A 12,351-nucleotide genomic window follows, 5' to 3' on the forward strand; every position below is an offset into this window, starting at 1 on the left:
GGAAGGTCAATGGTGCTTCCATTGGTTTTGCCACTAGGCGATCCATTGCAGCCCTAGAATGAAGCATAACCCGCTGAATGCATTCAGGGTGTTCTGCGGTGGGAAAGGTCAGAGGGGGTGATAGTTGGTGAGCGTGCACAGCACCTCAGAATGACACCACTGCCTAGCAGGGGGACCGGTGGAGACACTATTTTCAGCCAATGCCCCTCTGTCTGAACGAGTCTGCCTTGTGTCATCCCGGTAAGAGATCAGGCTAACAGGCTTCCAATGAAAAAAGCAGACATCACACTGAAGCATGGTGCACCGTGCATGTCCACAATCATCGGCTCCAAAGAGAAGACGTTCAGGAACAGGATTTAGTATGGCAAAAGAACACATCATCCTAATTCCTATGTACAGGATAAAAAGCCCACAATTGAGGAAAAATATCACATGGAGATGCCTGGGATCGAACCTGTGGCCTCATACTTCCCAAGTATGTGCTCTACCACTGAGTTACATGCCCACTGCCAGCAAGGAACTGTGAAATCTACCAGATGCTGGCTGGCTGCTTGGGACTAACAGCGCCCAGAACTGACGGTAACTGTCGAATTGGAGTTTCCAAATGGCAGACTTCATTTTAGAGCCACCTGTGTCTGGTTGTCCATAGAAACATGCAGAAAGGCTGCCCCCCCATGCAATTCCCCTGACCAACTAATGAAAAATATCAATATGTTCAAGACTTTTGCTTTTAGAAGCCAGAGATAGGCCCCAGCAGCAGAGCTGGTAGGATATTCCAGCTCAAAACTAACAAGTTACAGAACCTGATCGACTTAGGTTGACAACAGAGGCACATCTGTGGCCACATCCAGTGAAAACAAATTATTTTTAAAGCTAGGCATCATATGCTACAAAGGTACAATGGTGGAGCTATACATTCGGAACCAAAACAATCGACTGAAAAGAAACGCAAGGCAATGCCAATACTTTCACGATTCTGCACCGTTAAAACTGTGGTGTGATGTTTCTCTCTGTGCATTTCTATTTGTAGTGATTGTGAAGGCATACAGGATGTTGACACTGGCAGGGACGTAAACCTCAGTGATATATTATAGGCAGGTTTGCCATACGGGCACCAGCGTTTTCTCAGACAAATAGATATGAATGTCGATGATCCTATAATCATGGCCCGAGTTGCAGTGTGAAATACAAAATAACCGGGACAAAATCACACTGATGTTTATGCAAATGGAGATGCCGGGGATTGAACCCGGGACCTCATACATGCGAAGCATGCGCTCTACCACTGAGCTACATCCCCTCGGTGTGCAGTGGGCCTGTCCTGCAGACATCTTTTCCTGGGAGAATTCTTCCGGTCAAAATATGCTGCCAACTGAAGCACTAGCAAAAGACCAGGGAAAACGGGAGCAAGACTGGAAAAGCACATGGTCAGCTGAAGCAGTGTGCATTATGCTTCTCCATAAGAGATGACTTCCAGGGGAAGTATTCCACCAGAGGATTACCGTGCTCAAAGAGCCATCTCGTGGACAGAGACCATATGACAGTCAAAAAAAGGGAAACAATTGGAGATGCCAGGGATTGGACCCAGGGCCTCATCCATGCAAAGCAAGTGCTCTACCACTGAGCTACATCCCCTCGGTATGCAGTGTGTCTGTCCCGCAGACATAATTTTCAGGGAGAACTCTTCTGGTCAAAACATTCTGCCGAGTGAAGCACTAGCAAAAGAGCAGGGAAAACTGGAGCAAGAATGGAAAACCTCATGGTCACACTGAAGCAGTGTGCATTTTGCTTCTCCATAAGAGATGACTTCCAGGGGAAGATTTCCACCAGAGGATTACTGTGCTCAAAGGGCCATCTAGTGGATAGAGATCATATGACAGTCAAAAAGAGAAACAAGTGGAAATGCCCCAGGTCCTCATACATGCAAAGCATGCGCTCTACCACTGAGCTACATCCCCGCTGAGAGGACGCTTCCTCATCACACCTAAAAGCTTCAGGAGGGAGTGGGCTAAGTAAGGAAAGGGGTTTGCAGTAGTGCATATGAAAAAACATGACAACTGCCAAATTACATCTTACTACTTACAATGACAAAGTTAAAGCGCCAGGTCGATCTCATCACGTTGGTGCCTGAGACATCACATAATGTGACACAGCCATCTCGGATAGATGCCCCAGATTTGAGAAGTGTAGTTATGGAGAAAAAATAAATATATATATATATATATATATATATGTATGTCTTCAAACACCAAAAATGAGATAGCACCATTTCGCGCAGGAATTCCTCCAGCCGAAAGCCCACATATGTTGCTAGATAGACTGACACCTCTTTCGGATGTCCTTCTGTATTTGCTGGCTAGTGGAAAGCAACGTGGACCCACCACTCTATAGCTCTGCCGTCATGAGTGTCCCTAGCACACTCGGCAGATGTCGCTTCTCTAGGCAGACAAGCAGTGGAATTCTGCGGAAGGTCAATGGTGCTTCCATTGGTTTTGCCACTAGGCGATCCATTGCAGCCCTAGAATGAAGCATAACCCGCTGAATGCATTCAGGGTGTTCTGCGGTGGGAAAGGTCAGAGGGGGTGATAGTTGGTGAGCGTGCACAGCACCTCAGAATGACACCACTGCCTAGCAGGGGGACCGGTGGAGACACTATTTTCAGCCAATGCCCCTCTGTCTGAACGAGTCTGCCTTGTGTCATCCCGGTAAGAGATCAGGCTAACAGGCTTCCAATGAAAAAAGCAGACATCACACTGAAGCATGGTGCACCGTGCATGTCCACAATCATCGGCTCCAAAGAGAAGACGTTCAGGAACAGGATTTAGTATGGCAAAAGAACACATCATCCTAATTCCTATGTACAGGATAAAAAGCCCACAATTGAGGAAAAATATCACATGGAGATGCCTGGGATCGAACCTGTGGCCTCATACTTCCCAAGTATGTGCTCTACCACTGAGTTACATGCCCACTGCCAGCAAGGAACTGTGAAATCTACCAGATGCTGGCTGGCTGCTTGGGACTAACAGCGCCCAGAACTGACGGTAACTGTCGAATTGGAGTTTCCAAATGGCAGACTTCATTTTAGAGCCACCTGTGTCTGGTTGTCCATAGAAACATGCAGAAAGGCTGCCCCCCCATGCAATTCCCCTGACCAACTAATGAAAAATATCAATATGTTCAAGACTTTTGCTTTTAGAAGCCAGAGATAGGCCCCAGCAGCAGAGCTGGTAGGATATTCCAGCTCAAAACTAACAAGTTACAGAACCTGATCGACTTAGGTTGACAACAGAGGCACATCTGTGGCCACATCCAGTGAAAACAAATTATTTTTAAAGCTAGGCATCATATGCTACAAAGGTACAATGGTGGAGCTATACATTCGGAACCAAAACAATCGACTGAAAAGAAACGCAAGGCAATGCCAATACTTTCACGATTCTGCACCGTTAAAACTGTGGTGTGATGTTTCTCTCTGTGCATTTCTATTTGTAGTGATTGTGAAGGCATACAGGATGTTGACACTGGCAGGGACGTAAACCTCAGTGATATATTATAGGCAGGTTTGCCATACGGGCACCAGCGTTTTCTCAGACAAATAGATATGAATGTCGATGATCCTATAATCATGGCCCGAGTTGCAGTGTGAAATACAAAATAACCGGGACAAAATCACACTGATGTTTATGCAAATGGAGATGCCGGGGATTGAACCCGGGACCTCATACATGCGAAGCATGCGCTCTACCACTGAGCTACATCCCCTCGGTGTGCAGTGGGCCTGTCCTGCAGACATCTTTTCCTGGGAGAATTCTTCCGGTCAAAATATGCTGCCAACTGAAGCACTAGCAAAAGACCAGGGAAAACGGGAGCAAGACTGGAAAAGCACATGGTCAGCTGAAGCAGTGTGCATTATGCTTCTCCATAAGAGATGACTTCCAGGGGAAGTATTCCACCAGAGGATTACCGTGCTCAAAGAGCCATCTCGTGGACAGAGACCATATGACAGTCAAAAAAAGGGAAACAATTGGAGATGCCAGGGATTGGACCCAGGGCCTCATCCATGCAAAGCAAGTGCTCTACCACTGAGCTACATCCCCTCGGTATGCAGTGTGTCTGTCCCGCAGACATAATTTTCAGGGAGAACTCTTCTGGTCAAAACATTCTGCCGAGTGAAGCACTAGCAAAAGAGCAGGGAAAACTGGAGCAAGAATGGAAAACCTCATGGTCACACTGAAGCAGTGTGCATTTTGCTTCTCCATAAGAGATGACTTCCAGGGGAAGATTTCCACCAGAGGATTACTGTGCTCAAAGGGCCATCTAGTGGATAGAGATCATATGACAGTCAAAAAGAGAAACAAGTGGAAATGCCCCAGGTCCTCATACATGCAAAGCATGCGCTCTACCACTGAGCTACATCCCCGCTGAGAGGACGCTTCCTCATCACACCTAAAAGCTTCAGGAGGGAGTGGGCTAAGTAAGGAAAGGGGTTTGCAGTAGTGCATATGAAAAAACATGACAACTGCCAAATTACATCTTACTACTTACAATGACAAAGTTAAAGCGCCAGGTCGATCTCATCACGTTGGTGCCTGAGACATCACATAATGTGACACAGCCATCTCGGATAGATGCCCCAGATTTGAGAAGTGTAGTTATGGAGAAAAAATAAATATATATATATATATATATATATATATATGTATGTCTTCAAACACCAAAAATGAGATAGCACCATTTCGCGCAGGAATTCCTCCAGCCGAAAGCCCACATATGTTGCTAGATAGACTGACACCTCTTTCGGATGTCCTTCTGTATTTGCTGGCTAGTGGAAAGCAACGTGGACCCACCACTCTATAGCTCTGCCGTCATGAGTGTCCCTAGCACACTCGGCAGATGTCGCTTCTCTAGGCAGACAAGCAGTGGAATTCTGCGGAAGGTCAATGGTGCTTCCATTGGTTTTGCCACTAGGCGATCCATTGCAGCCCTAGAATGAAGCATAACCCGCTGAATGCATTCAGGGTGTTCTGCGGTGGGAAAGGTCAGAGGGGGTGATAGTTGGTGAGCGTGCACAGCACCTCAGAATGACACCACTGCCTAGCAGGGGGACCGGTGGAGACACTATTTTCAGCCAATGCCCCTCTGTCTGAACGAGTCTGCCTTGTGTCATCCCGGTAAGAGATCAGGCTAACAGGCTTCCAATGAAAAAAGCAGACATCACACTGAAGCATGGTGCACCGTGCATGTCCACAATCATCGGCTCCAAAGAGAAGACGTTCAGGAACAGGATTTAGTATGGCAAAAGAACACATCATCCTAATTCCTATGTACAGGATAAAAAGCCCACAATTGAGGAAAAATATCACATGGAGATGCCTGGGATCGAACCTGTGGCCTCATACTTCCCAAGTATGTGCTCTACCACTGAGTTACATGCCCACTGCCAGCAAGGAACTGTGAAATCTACCAGATGCTGGCTGGCTGCTTGGGACTAACAGCGCCCAGAACTGACGGTAACTGTCGAATTGGAGTTTCCAAATGGCAGACTTCATTTTAGAGCCACCTGTGTCTGGTTGTCCATAGAAACATGCAGAAAGGCTGCCCCCCCATGCAATTCCCCTGACCAACTAATGAAAAATATCAATATGTTCAAGACTTTTGCTTTTAGAAGCCAGAGATAGGCCCCAGCAGCAGAGCTGGTAGGATATTCCAGCTCAAAACTAACAAGTTACAGAACCTGATCGACTTAGGTTGACAACAGAGGCACATCTGTGGCCACATCCAGTGAAAACAAATTATTTTTAAAGCTAGGCATCATATGCTACAAAGGTACAATGGTGGAGCTATACATTCGGAACCAAAACAATCGACTGAAAAGAAACGCAAGGCAATGCCAATACTTTCACGATTCTGCACCGTTAAAACTGTGGTGTGATGTTTCTCTCTGTGCATTTCTATTTGTAGTGATTGTGAAGGCATACAGGATGTTGACACTGGCAGGGACGTAAACCTCAGTGATATATTATAGGCAGGTTTGCCATACGGGCACCAGCGTTTTCTCAGACAAATAGATATGAATGTCGATGATCCTATAATCATGGCCCGAGTTGCAGTGTGAAATACAAAATAACCGGGACAAAATCACACTGATGTTTATGCAAATGGAGATGCCGGGGATTGAACCCGGGACCTCATACATGCGAAGCATGCGCTCTACCACTGAGCTACATCCCCTCGGTGTGCAGTGGGCCTGTCCTGCAGACATCTTTTCCTGGGAGAATTCTTCCGGTCAAAATATGCTGCCAACTGAAGCACTAGCAAAAGACCAGGGAAAACGGGAGCAAGACTGGAAAAGCACATGGTCAGCTGAAGCAGTGTGCATTATGCTTCTCCATAAGAGATGACTTCCAGGGGAAGTATTCCACCAGAGGATTACCGTGCTCAAAGAGCCATCTCGTGGACAGAGACCATATGACAGTCAAAAAAAGGGAAACAATTGGAGATGCCAGGGATTGGACCCAGGGCCTCATCCATGCAAAGCAAGTGCTCTACCACTGAGCTACATCCCCTCGGTATGCAGTGTGTCTGTCCCGCAGACATAATTTTCAGGGAGAACTCTTCTGGTCAAAACATTCTGCCGAGTGAAGCACTAGCAAAAGAGCAGGGAAAACTGGAGCAAGAATGGAAAACCTCATGGTCACACTGAAGCAGTGTGCATTTTGCTTCTCCATAAGAGATGACTTCCAGGGGAAGATTTCCACCAGAGGATTACTGTGCTCAAAGGGCCATCTAGTGGATAGAGATCATATGACAGTCAAAAAGAGAAACAAGTGGAAATGCCCCAGGTCCTCATACATGCAAAGCATGCGCTCTACCACTGAGCTACATCCCCGCTGAGAGGACGCTTCCTCATCACACCTAAAAGCTTCAGGAGGGAGTGGGCTAAGTAAGGAAAGGGGTTTGCAGTAGTGCATATGAAAAAACATGACAACTGCCAAATTACATCTTACTACTTACAATGACAAAGTTAAAGCGCCAGGTCGATCTCATCACGTTGGTGCCTGAGACATCACATAATGTGACACAGCCATCTCGGATAGATGCCCCAGATTTGAGAAGTGTAGTTATGGAGAAAAAATAAATATATATATATATATATATATATATGTATGTCTTCAAACACCAAAAATGAGATAGCACCATTTCGCGCAGGAATTCCTCCAGCCGAAAGCCCACATATGTTGCTAGATAGACTGACACCTCTTTCGGATGTCCTTCTGTATTTGCTGGCTAGTGGAAAGCAACGTGGACCCACCACTCTATAGCTCTGCCGTCATGAGTGTCCCTAGCACACTCGGCAGATGTCGCTTCTCTAGGCAGACAAGCAGTGGAATTCTGCGGAAGGTCAATGGTGCTTCCATTGGTTTTGCCACTAGGCGATCCATTGCAGCCCTAGAATGAAGCATAACCCGCTGAATGCATTCAGGGTGTTCTGCGGTGGGAAAGGTCAGAGGGGGTGATAGTTGGTGAGCGTGCACAGCACCTCAGAATGACACCACTGCCTAGCAGGGGGACCGGTGGAGACACTATTTTCAGCCAATGCCCCTCTGTCTGAACGAGTCTGCCTTGTGTCATCCCGGTAAGAGATCAGGCTAACAGGCTTCCAATGAAAAAAGCAGACATCACACTGAAGCATGGTGCACCGTGCATGTCCACAATCATCGGCTCCAAAGAGAAGACGTTCAGGAACAGGATTTAGTATGGCAAAAGAACACATCATCCTAATTCCTATGTACAGGATAAAAAGCCCACAATTGAGGAAAAATATCACATGGAGATGCCTGGGATCGAACCTGTGGCCTCATACTTCCCAAGTATGTGCTCTACCACTGAGTTACATGCCCACTGCCAGCAAGGAACTGTGAAATCTACCAGATGCTGGCTGGCTGCTTGGGACTAACAGCGCCCAGAACTGACGGTAACTGTCGAATTGGAGTTTCCAAATGGCAGACTTCATTTTAGAGCCACCTGTGTCTGGTTGTCCATAGAAACATGCAGAAAGGCTGCCCCCCCATGCAATTCCCCTGACCAACTAATGAAAAATATCAATATGTTCAAGACTTTTGCTTTTAGAAGCCAGAGATAGGCCCCAGCAGCAGAGCTGGTAGGATATTCCAGCTCAAAACTAACAAGTTACAGAACCTGATCGACTTAGGTTGACAACAGAGGCACATCTGTGGCCACATCCAGTGAAAACAAATTATTTTTAAAGCTAGGCATCATATGCTACAAAGGTGCAATGGTGGAGCTATACATTCGGAACCAAAACAATCGACTGAAAAGAAACGCAAGGCAATGCCAATACTTTCACGATTCTGCACCGTTAAAACTGTGGTGTGATGTTTCTCTCTGTGCATTTCTATTTGTAGTGATTGTGAAGGCATACAGGATGTTGACACTGGCAGGGACGTAAACCTCAGTGATATATTATAGGCAGGTTTGCCATACGGGCACCAGCGTTTTCTCAGACAAATAGATATGAATGTCGATGATCCTATAATCATGGCCCGAGTTGCAGTGTGAAATACAAAATAACCGGGACAAAATCACACTGATGTTTATGCAAATGGAGATGCCGGGGATTGAACCCGGGACCTCATACATGCGAAGCATGCGCTCTACCACTGAGCTACATCCCCTCGGTGTGCAGTGGGCCTGTCCTGCAGACATCTTTTCCTGGGAGAATTCTTCCGGTCAAAATATGCTGCCAACTGAAGCACTAGCAAAAGACCAGGGAAAACGGGAGCAAGACTGGAAAAGCACATGGTCAGCTGAAGCAGTGTGCATTATGCTTCTCCATAAGAGATGACTTCCAGGGGAAGTATTCCACCAGAGGATTACCGTGCTCAAAGAGCCATCTCGTGGACAGAGACCATATGACAGTCAAAAAAAGGGAAACAATTGGAGATGCCAGGGATTGGACCCAGGGCCTCATCCATGCAAAGCAAGTGCTCTACCACTGAGCTACATCCCCTCGGTATGCAGTGTGTCTGTCCCGCAGACATAATTTTCAGGGAGAACTCTTCTGGTCAAAACATTCTGCCGAGTGAAGCACTAGCAAAAGAGCAGGGAAAACTGGAGCAAGAATGGAAAACCTCATGGTCACACTGAAGCAGTGTGCATTTTGCTTCTCCATAAGAGATGACTTCCAGGGGAAGATTTCCACCAGAGGATTACTGTGCTCAAAGGGCCATCTAGTGGATAGAGATCATATGACAGTCAAAAAGAGAAACAAGTGGAAATGCCCCAGGTCCTCATACATGCAAAGCATGCGCTCTACCACTGAGCTACATCCCCGCTGAGAGGACGCTTCCTCATCACACCTAAAAGCTTCAGGAGGGAGTGGGCTAAGTAAGGAAAGGGGTTTGCAGTAGTGCATATGAAAAAACATGACAACTGCCAAATTACATCTTACTACTTACAATGACAAAGTTAAAGCGCCAGGTCGATCTCATCACGTTGGTGCCTGAGACATCACATAATGTGACACAGCCATCTCGGATAGATGCCCCAGATTTGAGAAGTGTAGTTATGGAGAAAAAATAAATATATATATATATATATATATATATATATGTATGTCTTCAAACACCAAAAATGAGATAGCACCATTTCGCGCAGGAATTCCTCCAGCCGAAAGCCCACATATGTTGCTAGATAGACTGACACCTCTTTCGGATGTCCTTCTGTATTTGCTGGCTAGTGGAAAGCAACGTGGACCCACCACTCTATAGCTCTTCCGTCATGAGTGTCCCTAGCACACTCGGCAGATGTCGCTTCTCTAGGCAGACAAGCAGTGGAATTCTGCGGAAGGTCAATGGTGCTTCCATTGGTTTTGCCACTAGGCGATCCATTGCAGCCCTAGAATGAAGCATAACCCGCTGAATGCATTCAGGGTGTTCTGCGGTGGGAAAGGTCAGAGGGGGTGATAGTTGGTGAGCGTGCACAGCACCTCAGAATGACACCACTGCCTAGCAGGGGGACCGGTGGAGACACTATTTTCAGCCAATGCCCCTCTGTCTGAACGAGTCTGCCTTGTGTCATCCCGGTAAGAGATCAGGCTAACAGGCTTCCAATGAAAAAAGCAGACATCACACTGAAGCATGGTGCACCGTGCATGTCCACAATCATCGGCTCCAAAGAGAAGACGTTCAGGAACAGGATTTAGTATGGCAAAAGAACACATCATCCTAATTCCTATGTACAGGATAAAAAGCCCACAATTGAGGAAAAATATCACATGGAGATGCCTGGGATCGAACCTGTGGCCTCATACTTCCCAAGTATGTGCTCTACCACTGAGTTACATGCCCACTGCCAGCAAGGAACTGTGAAATCTACCAGATGCTGGCTGGCTGCTTGGGACTAACAGCGCCCAGAACTGACGGTAACTGTCGAATTGGAGTTTCCAAATGGCAGACTTCATTTTAGAGCCACCTGTGTCTGGTTGTCCATAGAAACATGCAGAAAGGCTGCCCCCCCATGCAATTCCCCTGACCAACTATTGAAAAATATCAATATGTTCAAGACTTTTGCTTTTAGAAGCCAGAGATAGGCCCCAGCAGCAGAGCTGGTAGGATATTCCAGCTCAAAACTAACAAGTTACAGAACCTGATCGACTTAGGTTGACAACAGAGGCACATCTGTGGCCACATCCAGTGAAAACAAATTATTTTTAAAGCTAGGCATCATATGCTACAAAGGTACAATGGTGGAGCTATACATTCGGAACCAAAACAATCGACTGAAAAGAAACGCAAGGCAATGCCAATACTTTCACGATTCTGCACCGTTAAAACTGTGGTGTGATGTTTCTCTCTGTGCATTTCTATTTGTAGTGATTGTGAAGGCATACAGGATGTTGACACTGGCAGGGACGTAAACCTCAGTGATATATTATAGGCAGGTTTGCCATACGGGCACCAGCGTTTTCTCAGACAAATAGATATGAATGTCGATGATCCTATAATCATGGCCCGAGTTGCAGTGTGAAATACAAAATAACCGGGACAAAATCACACTGATGTTTATGCAAATGGAGATGCCGGGGATTGAACCCGGGACCTCATACATGCGAAGCATGCGCTCTACCACTGAGCTACATCCCCTCGGTGTGCAGTGGGCCTGTCCTGCAGACATCTTTTCCTGGGAGAATTCTTCCGGTCAAAATATGCTGCCAACTGAAGCACTAGCAAAAGACCAGGGAAAACGGGAGCAAGACTGGAAAAGCACATGGTCAGCTGAAGCAGTGTGCATTATGCTTCTCCATAAGAGATGACTTCCAGGGGAAGTATTCCACCAGAGGATTACCGTGCTCAAAGAGCCATCTCGTGGACAGAGACCATATGACAGTCAAAAAAAGGGAAACAATTGGAGATGCCAGGGATTGGACCCAGGGCCTCATCCATGCAAAGCAAGTGCTCTACCACTGAGCTACATCCCCTCGGTATGCAGTGTGTCTGTCCCGCAGACATAATTTTCAGGGAGAACTCTTCTGGTCAAAACATTCTGCCGAGTGAAGCACTAGCAAAAGAGCAGGGAAAACTGGAGCAAGAATGGAAAACCTCATGGTCACACTGAAGCAGTGTGCATTTTGCTTCTCCATAAGAGATGACTTCCAGGGGAAGATTTCCACCAGAGGATTACTGTGCTCAAAGGGCCATCTAGTGGATAGAGATCATATGACAGTCAAAAAGAGAAACAAGTGGAAATGCCCCAGGTCCTCATACATGCAAAGCATGCGCTCTACCACTGAGCTACATCCCCGCTGAGAGGACGCTTCCTCATCACACCTAAAAGCTTCAGGAGGGAGTGGGCTAAGTAAGGAAAGGGGTTTGCAGTAGTGCATATGAAAAAACATGACAACTGCCAAATTACATCTTACTACTTACAATGACAAAGTTAAAGCGCCAGGTCGATCTCATCACGTTGGTGCCTGAGACATCACATAATGTGACACAGCCATCTCGGATAGATGCCCCAGATTTGAGAAGTGTAGTTATGGAGAAAAAATAAATATATATATATATATATATATATATGTATGTCTTCAAACACCAAAAATGAGATAGCACCATTTCGCGCAGGAATTCCTCCAGCCGAAAGCCCACATATGTTGCTAGATAGACTGACACCTCTTTCGGATGTCCTTCTGTATTTGCTGGCTAGTGGAAAGCAACGTGGACCCACCACTCTATAGCTCTGCCGTCATGAGTGTCCCTAGCACACTCGGCAGATGTCGCTTCTCTAGGCAGACAAGCAGTGGAATTCTGCGGAAGGTCAATGGTGCTT

General features: G+C 46.5%; 5 non-coding genes across 5 annotated transcripts; all 5 read right to left on the minus strand.

Annotated features, from left to right (window-relative positions):
• Positions 1-1,228: 1,228 nt before the first annotated feature.
• Positions 1,229-1,300, minus strand: TRNAA-CGC (transfer RNA alanine (anticodon CGC)). The gene has a single exon. It is a non-coding gene; the product is annotated as a tRNA-Ala (tRNA).
• A 2,393-nt stretch (positions 1,301-3,693) lies between these two features.
• On the minus strand, positions 3,694-3,765 carry TRNAA-CGC (transfer RNA alanine (anticodon CGC)). Its single transcript has one exon. It is a non-coding gene; the product is annotated as a tRNA-Ala (tRNA).
• A 2,397-nt stretch (positions 3,766-6,162) lies between these two features.
• TRNAA-CGC (transfer RNA alanine (anticodon CGC)) lies at positions 6,163-6,234 on the minus strand. The gene has a single exon. It is a non-coding gene; the product is annotated as a tRNA-Ala (tRNA).
• A 2,393-nt stretch (positions 6,235-8,627) lies between these two features.
• Positions 8,628-8,699, minus strand: TRNAA-CGC (transfer RNA alanine (anticodon CGC)). Its single transcript has one exon. It is a non-coding gene; the product is annotated as a tRNA-Ala (tRNA).
• Positions 8,700-11,096: 2,397 nt separating this feature from the next.
• Positions 11,097-11,168, minus strand: TRNAA-CGC (transfer RNA alanine (anticodon CGC)). Its single transcript has one exon. It is a non-coding gene; the product is annotated as a tRNA-Ala (tRNA).
• Between the last annotated feature and the right edge of the window lie 1,183 nt (positions 11,169-12,351).

The sequence above is a fragment of the Ambystoma mexicanum genome, assembly GCF_040938575.1.
Source record: "Ambystoma mexicanum isolate Mex_15411 chromosome 12 unlocalized genomic scaffold, UKY_AmexF1_1 Mex_chr12_unloc.1, whole genome shotgun sequence".
NCBI classification, from domain to species: domain Eukaryota; kingdom Metazoa; phylum Chordata; class Amphibia; order Caudata; family Ambystomatidae; genus Ambystoma; species Ambystoma mexicanum.